Source organism: Chelonia mydas, unplaced genomic scaffold, assembly GCF_015237465.2.
Source record: "Chelonia mydas isolate rCheMyd1 unplaced genomic scaffold, rCheMyd1.pri.v2 scaffold_78_arrow_ctg1, whole genome shotgun sequence".
Classification (NCBI taxonomy): Eukaryota; Metazoa; Chordata; order Testudines; family Cheloniidae; genus Chelonia; species Chelonia mydas.
Window position 1 is genome coordinate 66935 of NW_025111282.1, and position 4578 is coordinate 71512.

The following is a 4578-nucleotide window of genomic DNA, read 5'->3' on the forward strand; positions in this document are numbered from 1 at the left end:
CACTGATTCAGAGCAATCTGGATTGGTTGGTAGACTGGGTTGAAGCAAACAATGTGTATTCTAATATAGCTATGTAGATATCTATATCTAAGAACCATGAATTCAGGCAATGCGCACATGATGGGGGACTATCGTGAGAAGCACAATGACTCTGAAGAAGATTTGGGGCATAAACGGATAATGAGCTGAATATGAGTTCCCAGCGTGGCCTTGTGGTGAAAAAAAGCCAGTGTGATCCTGGGATAATAAGCAGGAAAATATGAAGAAGAGGTAGAGAATTAATTGTACCTCTATATTTGGCACTGGCGTGACTGCTGCTGGAATCCTGTATCGAGTTCTTGTGTTCACAATTAAAGATGGATGTTGATACACTGAAGAGGTTTCAAAGAAGAATCAGAATTAGTAAAAAAATAGAAATATCGCCTTGCAGTGATAGATGCAAAGAGCTCAATCTATGTAGTTTACCAGTGATGGCAAAGGGGTGACTTGATAAAAGACTGTAACTAGGTGCACGGGGAACTAATAGTTTTTGAATAGGCTTTTCAGCCTAGCTTACAGAGGTATAACACAATCCAATGACTGGAAGTTGAAGGTAAAGAAATTCTGACTGGAAATAAGGTATACATTTTTAAATGGTGGACGTAATTAACCACTGGAACAATTTCCCAATAGTATTCATAGATTCTTCATAACTGAGGATTTTTCAATCAAGGTTGGACATTTCTCTAAAAGTTCCTCTCTACGAATAATTTTGGGGAAATTCTCAGGGTTGCGTTATACAGAGTAGCTGATCACAATGGTCCCTTCTGATCTTGGAATCTATGAACACGTCCCTGGGAGTCAGCTGGAGACATTTTGCCTGCAAGCTCCTGCCTGAACTTACCAAAGGCATTTTTTCTATTCATGATTGTTTTGAATTTAACCCTCTGGGGAGAAATTCTCATGTGACTGTGGTGCCTTGGACATGTTACACGAGGTGTGTATTTCACGAGGCTGAGGGATCCCATGAGGCTCTGCACGGCCAAAGGTTTTTGGTGAGAAAAATAATGGTTTGACCCCATAAAATCTCCTCACTGAGGAATGAATCTACACCCCTCGCCATTCATGAGAAAGAAAGCTGGCGAGCAAATGATCCCAGAGCATCCCGGGTTTAACGTCTGTGTCCCAGTGGCCACTGTTTCAGTCAGCTACTAGTGGCTCGTGCAGGTGGCAGGTGTATTTATCTGGCCCTCACATGTCCCAGAGTTGCCTGTTCTCGTTATAGAATGTGGATACTTCTCTGCTTGCCAGTTGTTCTTACGCAGCAGTCCTTGAAGCGCCACGCGGTGTATATGGGTGTAACAAGAGAAGCCCCCCAGGTGCCTGTCTTGGCCTTTGCCACTCGTGTGTGAGATTTCTCACCTGTGAGACAGGGCCAGTGATTACCCCCCAGCCAAGGGAGCAGGTGTGATAGGAGGCACCTCTCCCCCTGCAGATGAAGAGCTGTGGGAAGCCTGGGGCGGCTTGGAGCTTGTGAGAGCCAGGGATGATTGGGGAGCATGCAGATGACACTGGCAACCAGCATGCTGTTGGACTCAGGGCAGTCTCGCAAGGGGAAGGAGAGAACACACGAGGGGACAGAGTATGATGGGAGATTGGAGCAGCTGAGAATGGCTTTGCCGGGGTGCCACCTGGTACTAGGGTACCACTGACTCGTCTGACTCACCAGCCTGGTCTCCCTCTCTCAGTGTGCTGTTCTGACAGGAAGTAGACCTGCCCCTGCTCCTACACCTCAACCAGCATTTACACAGGCAGGGACACACACAGCTGCAGTTATATGAAGGCTCTCTGACCAGCCACTGCATGAACCAAAAATAGAGAGGCTACAGCCAAAATAACCACTAGCTCCCTACTCTTGTGCTCTGGTCCAAACTCTGACCAGCTTGAATTTTTAACTCAGTTCACCCCTCCCTCATTGTGGCTTGGAAAATGCACACTGGTTACCAAGCTGAGATTTTACCTCCAGGCAGTTCACTTAAAGGCATCCGGGGTTTAGATTAAAACATAAAACAAGTGTATTAACTACAAAAGATAGATTTTAAGTGATTCTAAGGGATAGCAAACAGATCAGATTTGATTATCAAGTGAATAAATAAAAACACAAACTAAGCTTAACACTGACTATTAATCAGCAGGTTCTCACCCTGATTGATGATGCAAGCAGTGTGGCAGAATCTCAAGGCACAAGCTGCATTTGCTTTGCAGGTTGGGTTCCCTGGTGTTCCATACACAGGCTGGAACTCCCTTGAGCCTGGGTCCAGCACTTCCCCCAGTTCAGTCTTTTATCCTCAGGTGTTTCCTGGAGTCCTCTTGTGTGGGGAGTGAAGAACCACTGATGGTGTCACTCCCTGCCTTATATAGCTTTAGCATATGATGGGAACCCTTTGTTTCAAAACTTGGTTCTTAGACCAGTTTGTGGGAAATGTACAGACTCACCAATCTGGAGTCCAGTGTTATGTGGCCTTGTCACATGGCCTTATAGAGTCACAGGACTTATAGGTGAGGCTGTGAGTTTGTCACAAAAGTCCATGACTTCTGCAGCCTGCAGGTGCCACTGACCCAGGGCCACCTGAGCAGCTCAGGTGGCCCCAGGGCCAGCCTCGCCACTGCCTCCTGCAACAATGGCAGTTCTAGGTGCCCCCCCCCAGCAGCAGTGCAGCAGTTCTGGGTGGCAGGGCTGCCCCAAACTAGCAGTATCTGCTGCCGTCTAAGGACAGTGGGGCTGTCCTCCACCAGCAGCATTGTGGGGGTCCTGGGCTGCTTTGCAACAGCAGCAGCTGCCCCAGTCCAGGGCTGGTGACCCTCACCCCCCGCCAGTAGTGGTGGCAGTGGTCCCAGGCCATCCCCAATACCAGATCACCAGTGGGCACCCCAGAGACCCTGTTTGTTTGTTTATTGCCCTTGACCTGTCCATGACTTTTACTAAAAAAGGAGTACAGACCTGATTTGGAAAGAGAACTGAGTAAACATTGTGACACCCAGGCTGCAGTTCTGTGGCTTGCCAGGGTAAAGAGACCCTGAGACTGGCCCAAACCAACAATCACAAAGAAAAAATTAATTTCAGCAGCACCACCTATCTGTCCCTGTCTATGTTGCTCCATGCCCCCACAACCCCCAGTGCTCCTTGCCTGTCCCTCTATACCTCCTGACTCTCCTTACCACCTCCAGCGCTGCCCTCCTCTCTGTGAACACCAAGCTCCCCACTGCACAACACACAGTGCTGACCACTTGTCCATGTAGGTACCCCACAACTTCCAGCCCTGCAACAAAGTGATACCCCTCACACACCCAGGACCAAAACCAGGTGCCAGAGCCCACAGCGATGGCTCACAGAACACCTCCTCAGGCTCGGTTAACTCAGTGTCTGCCTGCACCAGGGAAAAGGGGAAGATCAGCCTGAACTGCCTCTCTGATGGGGAAGGGAACCCCAGCGGCAGCTCAGCCTGTGCAGGGAAGGAGAGAGGGACAGACCCACCAGGAGGGAGAGAGGACGTGGAGAGTAGAAGGAGCCAGTGTTAGTAACTCTTCCTCAAAACACCACAAAGCTTTAACATACTGCATCCAGTTAGGAATCCAGACACACTTTCCCAAGGCTGTGTTTCTGTGCTGGAACTGCTAACATTACCGTGAGGTTGTAGGGGGATTGCTAACAGGTGGATGGATGGTCCAGAGAGTGGATGGTGTCAGAGATAATCTGCTACAGCGTGGTCCATGTTATGTTACAGCCTGAGACACCCCTCTTCCCCAGTAGGCCTCATTATTCCCCTTTGGTCGGTGCATTAGTCAGGATGTCCAATCCCTATTTTACCCAGTTTCAGGACTCCATGCCACTGGGATTTGTATACTGCACTTCCTGTCATCCTGCTCCCACCCCCGAAACACACACATACTGGATCTCCCCCTGTGAGCTTTCCAACAGCATCTGCTTTCCTCTAAGCCAGAAACATGCTTTTAGTTTTACTACCTTTTGGTGCTAATCATCCGCTACAGAACCAGAGATGCAAGGGCACAGATTGAGCAGACCCCTCTCCCACCCTGAAGAAAAATGTTATCCTAATTGTTTGAAACCTTTAAACCTCTGAGTTTGAAATTTCAGGAACTCTCATCTCCTGTCACTTCTTCTTTGGCCCAATCGAGCTCCCTCATCCTGTCTACTGACAGTGGCCAATGCCAGGTGCCGCAGAGGGAGTGAACCTAACAGGTAATGATCCAGTGATGTCTCTCCTGCCATCCAGCTCCACCCTCTGACAAACAGAGGATAGGGACACCATTTCTTACCCATCCTGGCAACTAACCATGAATGGACTTAACCTCCATGAATTTATCTAGTTCTCTTTTCAACCCTGTTATAGTCCTAGCCTTCACAACCTCCTCAGGCAAGGAGTTCCACAGGTTGACTGTGCGCTGTGTGAAGAAAAAGTTCCTTTTCTTTCTTTTAAACATGCTGTCCATCAATTTCACTTGGTAGCCCCTAGTTCAGGTATGTTAGCAACAAGAAGAAATTCATGGAAAGTGTGGGCCCCTTACTGAATGAGGGAG